The sequence below is a fragment of the Equus przewalskii genome, chromosome 23, assembly GCF_037783145.1.
Source record: "Equus przewalskii isolate Varuska chromosome 23, EquPr2, whole genome shotgun sequence".
NCBI lineage: Eukaryota > Metazoa > Chordata > Mammalia > Perissodactyla > Equidae > Equus > Equus przewalskii.
The window spans coordinates 14,195,018-14,207,863 of record NC_091853.1 but is presented as its reverse complement, the minus strand read 5'-3'; positions in this window follow the sequence as shown (position 1 = coordinate 14,207,863).

The following is a 12,846-nucleotide window of genomic DNA, read 5'->3' as shown; positions in this document are numbered from 1 at the left end:
TTGGGAGAAGGCACTGTGTCAGGAAAATGAGGTCATTCACAGCTATCAATCCCTCTTCTGAGCCTGCTGAGACCCAGGCCGAGGAGAGGCAAGAGATGTCAGGGAATTTAGACCTAGACTATAGTTATGGCCTGAATGTTTGTGTCCCCCAAAATTTATATGTTGAAGCTCTAACCCCTAATGTGATGGTATTTTGGGAGGTAATTAAGTTTAGAAGAGGTCACGAGGGTAGGGTCCCTATGATGGGACTAGTGCCTTTATAAGAAGAGACCAGAGAGCTTTCTCTCTCTCTCTATCTCTCTCTCCCTCTCTGTCTCTCTCAAAGCCCCTCTTTTCCTCTATGAAGTAGGAAGGGAGGTCATTTGCTGAGAGTGAATGAGTCGGGGGAGCACAGGTAGGAGACTTGAAAAGAGTGCTGAAGGGGTTAGAAGAACTGCTCTGGGGATCTGGGGAGGGGTCACCAGGGACAAATAAAAGGATTGCCAAAATGGCGCTGAGGTTGGAGACAAAAAGTCCTATCCATCCCTCAAGGCTCGGTTCAGATACATTCAACATGACGTTGTACCCCCACTGGGAGGTCTCTTACACTCCTCCAAGCTTCATGGCATTTGGGGCCACTCTTACAGCCCTTCCCCGCTTTACGCAGTACTAAGTACTCTGCTAGCCACGTTGATTGCTTCCTGAGTTTGGAGACTGACAGTTTGGATAGTGAGTTCAGATACCGATTACCGGAGGCGGTTGAGTTTTGGAAAGCAAATAGTTTCAGATAGAGATGGATTTATTTAAAAATGCACCTGAATCTTTTCATTTGCTGAGATTGGGTAGCAAAAGTTCCGAGAAAGAGTTTGAATAGTGAGGATAATACAGCTGTATGCATACATGCGTGCACACGTGAGTGTGTGTGTGTGTGTGTGTGTACCTGTTAATTCCCTGCTGTGTTGCATTCTCTTGAAGGCAGAACTCTTGTGTGACTAATTTTCATGTTTCCACAGGTCCTAATGTGGCGGGTGCTCAATATTTGTTAAATGAATAAATAAGAACTCCCAGCTTTCCTTTCCACTCTTTTCTTTGTTCCTACTCCACTTTACTGCTCCATTACAATAATTTAAGGTGAAACCAAAAGAACAACCTTAAAGAACTGCTCTTGTAATTGGGACTGTTTCCAGCCGCAGTTGTAAGCATGCGCTTTTCTTTTTCTTTACCCCGCCCCCTATCAGACAAACCTTGAATCAGTTTCAGGGGATGGATTTTGCTGCTTGTGTAAAATGTTCTGGCTTCTAGTCAAATGGTAGTTGCAGGAGTACATAAAAATGGCTTTGTTCTCCACACAAATGAATTCATTTAAGCAGCAGTTTCGATCTCTTATTACCTTTCGGGAGGGTAGAGCATCAGGGAATTTAAAGGTATCATTATTGCATGAAAACTGCTGAATCAGGAACCTGAGTGGTAAACAACTGACTGAACCGCCTTAGCGCATCTGAGATAAGGGAGCACATTGTTTATTGTGCCTGAAACTTGTTTCCAATACAAGGATTGTGGCTCCTTCCTCAAGGAGGAACAATAGTAGCGTGTAACCTTGAACGTACGTCCGGCTCTGCTGCTTGCTTTACATTTGTAATTGTGGCCTTAGACAAGGCCGAATCTCTGTGACTTCAGCAAAAAGATAAAAGATTCTGATCATGGCTGAACCGTCTTTGTTTCCGTATGTTTGCGTGTGAATGAGGCCAACATTAACTCAGAGTTGGCATTTAATGAATACTCATTGAAGGAATGGTTGAGTAAAGAAACACAGACTCCAGTGCTGGAGATCAAGCCTACAAAGGCACTTCCCCAGGAGAGGCACAGAAGCAAAGGCCCTGGGCTCTGGGTTTGGTAAGTACCCTAGAACTGTGTTCGTGGACTCAGCAATTTGGGGAAAGAGAAGAAACACACATTTCTGATAGTGGACTCAGGATGGGGTGTAAGCACCTCCAAACTGAGTGCTCCCATATTTCAGTTCATAACAACCACAAAGGTTGTTTGTCTAACTAGGAGCACACAGGAAGGCAAGGACATTGGATTTAATTTCCATTCGTACTTCTAACTAGCTTTTGATGTGTGTCCTTTGACATGTCATGCAATCTTCCTGAGCCTCAGCTTCCCCATCTGTAAAATGGATATATCTCGTAGGGCCTTCATGCGAATTAAATACTATATATAACCATGTATAAGATTGAGCCTGGCATATTTATTCACTCAACAAACATTCATGTGCCAGGCACTAGGGATATAAAGGCAAAAAAAGAAAAGCTCTCATCCCTTGAAGAGCTCATAGTCTAGTGTGGAAAATATACAGATAAATGAATATTGAGATAATTATGGATGGTGCATAATGGGAGTAAGAGGAAGGACATCTAAATCAGAGTGGGGAGGCTAGGAGCACTTTCTGGGGGAGGCAATGCTCCAGCTGAGTTTTGAAGAAGTAAGAGTTACATAAACAAAAGTGGGAAGGTCATTCCAGACAGAGCGGGCAACGTGTGCAAAGGCAGAGGGGTGTGAAACCGCTGACGGTTTAGGGAACCACAGATAGCTCAGTATGACTGGAGCAAAGGGCATGTGTGTTGGATAGGCAGCAGGTGGGGTCAGAGAGACAGCAGAGGTCAGATCATGAAGAGCTTTGGGTGCCATGCTTAAAGAAAGGGAACTTTCCCACGAAAGGGCTGGGCAACCACTGGAAAGTTTTATGGAGGGGTGGGTCAAAACTAGATTTATGTTTAGAAAGAGCACTCTGGGTGCAATGTGGTGAAAGGATTGTAAGGGCGCAGCCTGAAGGCAGGCAGTCCAAGTTGAGATCCCTATAGTAATCCAGAACAGAAAAAATGAGAGTCTGAGCTAAAGTAATGGGAACAGAGAGGAGGAGAGGGATCTAAGAACCACTGAAGAGGTAGAGCTTGCAGGACAGGAGCAGGGGGCGGGCAGTGAAGGAGATGAAGGAATCCAAGATCATTCCCTTCCCACTGGAGGAATGACGTCGCCATTCATTGAGATGGAGATCACAGGAGAAGAAGCAGGTCTGAGATGGGAGTGGGGTGGGTAAACATGCTGCCTTCCATCTAGGGCGTGTTCAGTTTTATCGTCTGTGAGTCATCTGGCCAGAGATGTCCAGGAGACAACTGGACATGTGGATCTGGACTAGAAGTACGGATTGGAAAAAATGACCAAGACTGTTAGTCGTCCCCCAATATTTATTGCCTCTTATTCTTTAGTAATAAAATTCCTTCCCCTCTTTTTTCTTTCTGTTTTTGGCTGAGTACATGGACACCTGGAATAAAAATTACATTTTCCAGCTTCTTTTGCAACTGGACATGGTCACCTGACTAAGATGTAGACCATGAGATGTTCTGAAAACCTTACTTTAGATTCAGCCCAGGTGTACCCTGTGGCCCTCCTTTTGCATCTGTCCTTTCCTCCATTTTCCTGCCTGGGAGATAGATGTTGCCATCTTGGACAATAAGGTGGAGACCACTTAAAGGAGAACAAGAGAGAAGGATCCCGGGCAGGGCCATCACTTCGCACTTCTCCAGAAGGGACCCTTCACGCTGTATGTGTGACTAACACTTCCGGGGGCTGTGCAGTGCACAGCCTGTGAGGCTGTAAATGGAGGCCCAGAGCCTGGGCCTCTTACCTCATGCAACCTCGTAACGGCTTTGGACTATTTTCTCAGGCTTTTTCATGAGAAAGAAAAAAATCCAAAACTTAGCTTTTAAATTACCAGTATTATCCTTAATCACACAGGGAGTCACTAACCTATGAGAGAGAGCTGAAACCACAGATAGGGATCCAGTCACCCAGGGGCTGTGTGCAGACTGAGAGGAGCAGAGGACAACCGAGCCTGGAGGGCAGGACCCTGCGGGGCCCCTAGCATTCTTTCCTCCATTCTTTCTGAAAGGTTCCTTTAGTGTTTGTTCTTTCCTTGCCCACCCTGCCTCCGGGAGGAGAATAAATCTTCTCTTCTCCTTCAGCTGGTAAACCACCGCCATTCTGCACAGAAGTCCTGTGTTAACCATAAAGATCCACAGTTACGTGTGAGGGGCGGAAAGCGGCAGCAATGATTTTAACAGCTTTATTGAGACATAATTCACATATATGACTCAACCATTTAAAGCACACAATTCAGTGTTTTTCACTATTTTCACAGGGTTAGTCAACCGTCACCACAACCTAATTTTAGAACATTTTTACCTTGAAAAAGGAAATGGGATTAGATGTCCACTAGCAGCTGCTCCCCATTCCACAGCAAGAATTTTTGACTGTGCCATTGGTTGTCCCTTTAAAGTCTGAAGTAAACCAGTGCCTTAGGCACAGAAAGGCAGAGAGAGATAAAGCTGAGGGCACTGAGGCTCAGAGAGGGCCAGTCACCTGCACAAGAGGACACAGGGTGGCAGAACCAGGTCTCCTGGCTTTCCCTTCGAGGCCTTTCCCACTGCTCAGTAATGCTGTGGGTGTTTCCTAAGGACTCACTGGAAAAAGATACGGCACTGTAGAAGAATAATGACCTCTTTTTCCTTTAGAAATAATTTCAAACTGACAAAAATGTTGCAAGAATACAAAGAACTCCCATATGCCCTTCACCCAGATTCCCCAATTGCTAACATTTTACCACATTTGTCTTTCATTCTCTCTGCATATTTATCTACTGTATTTTTTTCTGAACAATTTGGGAGGAAGTTGCAGACATAATGCCCCATTATCCCTTAATACTTTAGTATGCATTTCCCAAAAATGACGACATTCTCCAGCAAAACTATAGTACAAACATTGATACAATGTTGCCATGTAATCCACAAAAAACATTCGAATTTTACCATCTGTCCCAACAATATCCTTTATGGGTCTGGAATCCAATCCAGGATTATGCATTGCATTTAATTGTAATATCTCTTTGGTCTCCTTTAATTTGGAATATTTCCTCAGACTTTCCTTGTCCTGCACGTCTGTGACATTTGCAAAGAGTACAGCCAGTTATTCTGTAGAATATTCCTCGAGTTGGGTTTGCCCGCTATTTCCTCACGATTAGCTGTAGGTCCCGCATTTTGGCAGGGCTACGGCAGAGTAAAGCTTTGTTCTTCTCAGGGTATCATATCACGGGGATGTGACGTCAGTTTATCCCATTACTGGTGCTGTTAAATTTGGTTACTTAGTTCAGCTAGCATTTGCCAAATTTCTCCATAATAAAGTTAATTAATAAGTGTTTTGTACTTATTAATAAGGAATTAAGTATTTTATTGGGAGATACTGTGAGATGATATAAATATTTTGTTTCCCATCAAATATTTATTCATCAGTTTTAGCATCCACTGATGATTCTTGCCTAAATCAGTTTTTATTAGGATGGTTGCCAATTTTCTAATTCCATTCTTCTTTCTATATTTATTAGTTGGCATTATACTATGAGGTAGAGTTTTATTTATTTGTTTGTTTATTCATTTATATAATTTTAGACTCATGGATTCCTATTTTACTTATAATGGCTTGTAATATATTAGTCTTAATATTTATTTTGATTCTTAATTGCCCTCCATTTGGCCAATGGGACACGGTTCTAATTGGGTCCTTTTAACATGTCCTCATCATTACTGAGCATTACTCCCTCACTTCTTGGCACCACAGGACCTTCCGGGTTCTTGTACTACATTCACTGACCTAGCCCTGTTTATTAGTTCCTGTGGCTGCTGTGATTATCACAGACATTATAGCTTAAAGCAACTGAAATTTATTCTCTCACAAGGTTGGAGACCAGAAGTCTGAAACCAATTTCACTGGGCTGAAGTCTAGATGTCATCAGGACCCAGCTCCCTCTGGAGCTAGGGGAGAATCCATTCCTTGCTTCTTCTAACCTCTGATGGCAGCCAGCATTCCTTGACTCGTGGCTGCGTCACTCCAGTCTCCACGCCCATGGTCACATTGTCTCCTCCTCTTCTGCCTGTAATCTCTTTCTGCCTCTCTTTCATAAGGACGCTTGTGATGGCAGTTAGGGCCCACCCAGATAATCCAGGATGATCTCCTCATCTTGAAGAGAAACTTAATCACACCAAAATAGATCCCTTTTGCAAAGAAGGTAACGTGTACAGGTTGCAGGGGTTTGGATGTGGACATCACTTGGTGGTCCGTTTTTTAGCCTACCACAGCACTCCCGAACCAGTCATTTCTTGAGGGAGCCCTTTTAACAGAAAATGGTATTTAGAAGCCAAGATGTGGATGCTATTTATGCTTATTGCTACTTGGGTTTCTTTACTTCCAGGCACTCTGTGAAGACAGAGCTAGGAAATTACACAGGCAGAAAGAAAGAGAGAGAGATCGGTAGATAGATAGATGGATGCATAGATAGATGGATAGATGGTTAGATAGATTGATTGAAGTAGATGTATATGTGTATGTCTATGTAAGTATACATCTATACCATAACATGCACACATAAAAACATAAATCGGGGCTGGCATGTTGGCACAGCGGTTAAGTTTGCATGTTCCACTTCGGCGGCCTGGAGTTCACTGGTTCGGATCCCAGGTGTGGACGTGGCACTGCTTGGCAAGCCATGCTGTGGCAGGCGTCCCACATATAAAGTGGAGGAAGACGGGCATGGATGTTAGCTCAGGGCCAGTCTTCCTTAGCAAAAAGAGGAGGATAGGCGTCAGATGTTAGCTCAGGGCTAATCTTCCTCAAAAAAAAAAAAAAAAACAGCCACATAAATCTAATTTATCTATTTACATAAAAACCAGGAGTTCACATAGATACCTTTGATTCCAACCCAGCACCCGAGGTTTATTCTAAACTTCTTCCTTTCTGTATTTGTAAGTCAAATACAGATCTGTCCAACAGTAAGAGTTTTGGCTCCCACTATCCTCAATATGCTTACTTATTTGCTAAATTCTCCTGTAACCAATCTCCTGACCATGCCAGCTAAATCCACACAACCCTGTTGCTGCCAACTGCACTGGCTATAGGGGATGAATCCATCAGGCCTGGGGAAGGGGAAAGAGGGATAGGACCTTCTAGTGAAATGAAAAGAGGCACATTATGATTTTATTAGAGAAGTAGAATTGTCTGTGTTACAGATAAATCTCTCTTCCATTGAACTTACAGCATCTTTATTTGTGATCTCACATTTGTTATGATCAAATGAACGTCCTCAAGTCTCAGGAACAAGAGGACGAGTTTTTATAATCCAACATGATCAAGACCTTCCATCCTAAAGTCTTCAAGATGGCAGTGAAGAGCTCAGATGTTCCCGTACACAGTATAAATATTCACATTTAGTGCTGCATTTTCTCATCCTTTAAAAAATGTGAATTGCCAGACATGCTGAATCTTAAATTGCTCATAGATGTAAGATTTTTTTTCAGTTGGATGAACACCTTCATATTTAAAAACGCTAGAAGACCCTGGGGGAGTAATTTTAAAATCCACTCAGAGACACTAACAGATGATTTTGCCTCTCACTGACTGCCTTTCTGATGTTGTCAAAATGCGAGGAAGGGTGGAGTTCAGCAGTGCCATTTAAATTCTAGACAAACATTGGATTTATAGCTCTATTGTATAATATCATTGTCTAACACCTAACGTGGTTTTCCTACCGGAAAATAGAGACTGGGTGGTGGTGGGGTGGCAAGCAGGGGAAAATCAGTGCATTAGAATGCATTTGGGTGACTCTTCCAGACAAAGTTCTTCAGGCACATTTTATTCTTTGCTGTCGGGATAAAAAAAAAAGTGCACGTGTTTGTGTGCATGGCTATCTTAGCTGTTGCAATCCCTGGGCTGCTTAAGCATTAATAACATTCCAAAAATGCAACAGATTTTGTTTTCACTGCTATCGCGAATGCCAGGCATCTGGGGTGAGACAAGGAGAGTGGAAACCTGAAAGTCCTCTGAAAATGTGGAATGATGACAGTGGCTTTTGGTAGCAGAGACTGGTCTAATTTTCCTGTTTAGTTACAAAGTTTCAGAAATTAAGGGTAAGACATCAAAAAAGGGGAAAAAACCTCTGGTTACTACACACCACAGTTTCAAAAAGGAACACATACATCAGGACGTAAGGAAATGACAAGGCCAATTCGTGATAATTAAGCCTTTTTTTTTACAGGGTCCAGATATGTGGAGTGACTATAAAGCAGAGAGTTTCTTTCACGCTACACAACTTACTTAAACATTCAGAGGAGTTGTTTCCACTTCAAAGTGGCCACCCAGGGAGCCCGAAGGAGAGCGTGGTGTTCCAGAACATTTTGGAAACATTTTTTGGAGTTGACTTCAGTCACTTAATGAGCCACATAAAATTTTAGGCTCATGACTTTAGCAACGAATATTTTTTTTCCCGCCACAACTAGAATTTCCAACTCTTTATTACCCACTTTTATTGCCCCAACTTGACTTTAAAAGACTAGGAATTTTTTAAAAAATCACTCTCAAAGATCTTTTTAATGCAATTCAAAGGAATATGTCATTAGTGATGATTATATTAAAAACTACTTATTGGGCTACCTGGGATGTGTAGTTTACATACTTTTTTTGTGTCCTATTTCTCATTTCACTAGTGAAGAAACTGAGGCTGAGAGAGGTCAAGCAACTATGTCAACGGTACAGTTAAAATTTGGCAGAACTTGGTTTGTAGCCAGATCACCTGTCTTAAAATCGCATGCTTTTTGCCCTGTGCTACACTTAAAGGCGCATGCCACAATTTTTTTTTGAGCAATGGCATTAGCCCTAGAAACGTGTGTTGACCCCCAAGCAGCCATTTCAAAAGCACAACACTCATTTGGTTGTATACATTCTTGTTTATTTGTTTAAAGCCTAGGCATTATTTTATTAGTCACATCTCATATTTCATGTTGCAGAGAAAGTGTTTACCACTGAAAATGCTAACGGGATGTTGCCCACAGATGACGATGGGAAATGTTAATACTACCGTTTAGAACAATAACTCTCAGGAACAGGATGGGGGAGGGAATTCAGACTCCCACGTGCGCCCCGCCAGCATCTCAAGGGGGCCTGGTTGTGGGCCTGGTTTGAAAACAAAGCAGTGCTTTGTTCCAGTGCTTTTGTTCCCTCTGATATTTACGTCGAATTTCAGAAAAATGAAAGGAGGGCATGCGATATTTTAAAGTTGATCAAATGGGAAAAGCAGTTTTTAAAATGCAGAGGTTTTAAATAAATTTGGAAAATACCATCGGAGGGAAGACATAATCTGCTTCAATCTTAGGGAAATCTTTGCCTCCGTACAAGAAAACACTGCCTGGAAGGAGGGAGGTCAAAGAAAACACATCTTCAATGCCCATTGTTTAATAATTCAACGCAAACCCTCCTTGTTATGCCACTAAAATCATTACTGTTCTGAGAGGGGAGCCGGGGAGAAGAGCAGCAGCCTCTGGGCACAGACAAGGACTGACGGAGGGTGTGATGTTCCAGGAGCTGCAGACATTCAAACCTGCTCCCTCCTCTTGACTGAGATTCTGGGGGGAGAGACAAATGCTCTGGAGCATCTGGTCGATAGACAGTTGTGAATGGCGGGCAATCTTTCTAAACAGATTTGTAGCCACTGTGTAAACAGCTGGGTTTAAGAAAAAGCTCCGCTTGCACTAGCTTATTGTTTGATGGAAGAATTTGAGTGTGTGGCCTTGCGCCTCTGAGAAGGTCAGGGTGGTGGATTGTTTGCTGGCTGAAACACTACATTTAAAAAGCCCTGTGTGTTCAGGAGCTTCGGCTTCGCCCTCATTCTGCACCAGTATTTCCACCCCAGTTTTCTTCTGTATTCTTCTTATTTTGAATTATTTGTGACTACATGGTAAGATTCACAGGCTCCAGGGACATTATCTGTCTTCTGGACCAGTGTACACTCAGCAGATAGCAGAGCACTTGTCACGTGGGAGGGCCTCAGTGAATGAATAATGCAGACGCTCTTGCTGTATCCTGCTCCGGGCTCGGAGCCGGTGGTTGCCCAAGTCTCACCTGAGTTCGTTGGGTCAAATTCCAAAGAGAGCAGGAGAGTCAATTTTCAATGATGCGTGGGCAGTGTGCCACTGCCAGGCCCTTCTTGCTTCCATTTGGAAAGCAATCCACTGCTTTCCTGCCAGCTTGTTGGAAGGAAGTTGGCACTTTGTCACATCACCCTCAAAGGGTCCACCAATCTGTGTTCCGAAAGTGGAAAATCTGGATTTCCTCTATGCCTAAAGTCCAGGGGTTGACCTCCCTGGGGCAGAAAGCCAGGAGGGGTGGAGCCCTAAACAGCAGCCCGTGCCGTCGGTCTGCAGGAACAGCTCTCTGGAGTTCTTGGAGGGGGTCCTCAGTTCAAGCTAAAGAGGCCAGCCACTGACGGGCTTGAGAAGAGAAGATGCTGCAAACTGGGAATTGATGTGCTGGGAGTGGAGGAGCAGGAGACAGGGGATGCCAAAGCTGAAGAGAGGCAAGAGAGGCGGGAGGCCCGGACGGATGCAGGAGCCAGCAAGAGAAAAGATCCTGCACGGACAAGATGGACAAGGAAATCTTCCAGTGAATCTCATCTCTGCCACCATTCTGACGTGGAACATGTGTTCTACTCATATTTTCTAGACTACAAAATAGCTGATACAACACGGAGGGTATTCAAGGGAGAAAAATCAAGTAAGCAGAACCTAGGCCACTGGGATCAGAGTGAGGGCCTAGGACAGTGATTCTGATCAGAACATTAAAATCACCTGGGGAGGTTTTGCAATCCGTGGGTGCCGGACTCAACCCCCAGAGATCCTGATTTAATTGGTTGGAAGTGAGGTCCAAGCATCAGTGTGTTTTGAAAGCTCCCCAGGTGATTCTGACGTACGCTAGCTGGGATCAAGCAAAAGTGAGCAGAAAGCAGGGAGGATATGCTTCTCCACTTCCTGTCCCACAGCCGAGCACTCTCACCTGCTGGCCCAGCTCACCCCAGGCATGCGACCTAGTCCCTGTCTATTCCTAGTTCATAGAAATTGAAGGAAGCTGACTTCAGTAGCTCAGGGGACTGGGTTAGTTGGGACGGTCCTCTCCACTTTGTCTTTTTGGCTACGAGACTATGTCCTAAATCAGTTAAGTAAAAGGCTTACCTTGTAAGGAGGATGATGTAATTAGCATGTGATAGAGTGGTTTAACTTTGGGGTTGGCAGTAGCAAATAAAAATACAGGGCACCCAATTCAGTTTTTTTTTTTTTAAGATTGGCTCTGAACTAACATCTGTTGCCAATCTTCCTCTTTCTTTTTTTTCATCTCCCCAAAGTTCCCCAGTACATAGTTGTATGTTCTAGTTGCAGGTCCTTCTAGTTCTGCTGTGGAACACCGCCTCAGCATGGCCTGACCAGCAGCGCTAGGTCTGTACCCAGGATCCGAACTAGTGAAATCCTGGGCCGCCAAAGTGGAGCACGCAAATGTAACGACTCGGCCACAGGGCTGGCACCCCAATTTAGTTTTAATTTCAAATAAACAGTGAATAATTTGTAGTGTAAGTATGCACCAAGCAATATTTGGGACATATTTATACTAAAAAATTATTTGTATATCTGAAATTCAAATTTTACAAAGCATCCTGTATTTTATCTGGCAATCCTACATTGGACTCAAATGTTATGTTTGAATTTAAGAGCATGACTAGCTTTTTGTAATAAAATTGAAAAGGTTGGTGTATAAGTTGGGCAGCTATATGACTCGATTTTCTAGAGATGTCCAAGTGTACACTTGTTTTGCCAAACTAAGTAATAGGCCCCCTTTCAGTCTCAAAAGTATCTAGTTTGAGTGATAAATTATGTGGTCATCCTATGCGTGGTGACCCAGCTGAAAATACCTGGCTGTAGTCAGTAAGACAAGGATTATATTTGGTTAGTCCCGTAAAAAAGCCGATCTCTGGTTCTCTCTCTGGAAGCCTAGGGTAACAGAACATGAACTCCATCTGAGCTGCTACTGTTAACCCCTTGTACCTTGTCTCTTCTCTGATGGGGGAGATGGACCCAGGCTGTCTGGGGGCCTGTAGGAGGCTGGGATGGCCAATCCTCTCTCCTCCGCCAGGTGCCCTGCTCCCTGCCTGGAGGGGCAAGAGCAGCAAACCTTCCTCTTCCCCGGGCTAGAGCACACCTGTTGCTTGTCTGTCAGATTTGAAGACTACGGGAGGAAGCAGTAACCCTGCTTTTTGTATTTACCCTAAACTGGTCTCTTTATCTGCCTGTGAAGGACCCCTTGTCTAGAGGGAAAAGAACATGTTCTCAATTCCATCTTTGGAACAGGAAATTAGTCTTTAACCGGATGCAAACACTCAGCCCTGAAATGACTGCCGTTTGTTCCGTTCTGTCCCTCTGTGTCCCTCTAACTATAGTGGCCTGACCAAACATCACACCTTAAGCAGCTCCGAAGAATCAGCTCTGGCTCATGGCCTTGATTCAGATATCTGTCTGTCTGCCTCTCTGTGTGTGCACCCCACCCATTACTGCATAGCACGTATTTCCAGAGCGCTTCAGCTTTCTACTCAGCGCCGGATATCAGCCTCATGTTTGCCTCCTTGCTTTGATCACCAGACTTTCTTCTCTGGCTTTTCAGACTTGCCTCTCCCTCCACTTGTCCCTCTGCTGGACTTAGGGCTTTATAGATCCTTGAGTTACAGCATTCTTAAAGCTATAAGATGTGAAGGGATACACTCTCTATTGTCGTTGGTCTCATGGGATCCCTCAGGACATTGTACCTGAGTCCCCTGATAACCTATTCTCTACCTGTCACCTAATTGGGAGCAACGTTCTGTCTGGGTGACAGGATTCACTGCACAGCCATATTACTCCAGTGGCCCAGACCTCACCAGCCTGGGCATACCATATTTGGTCATATTTC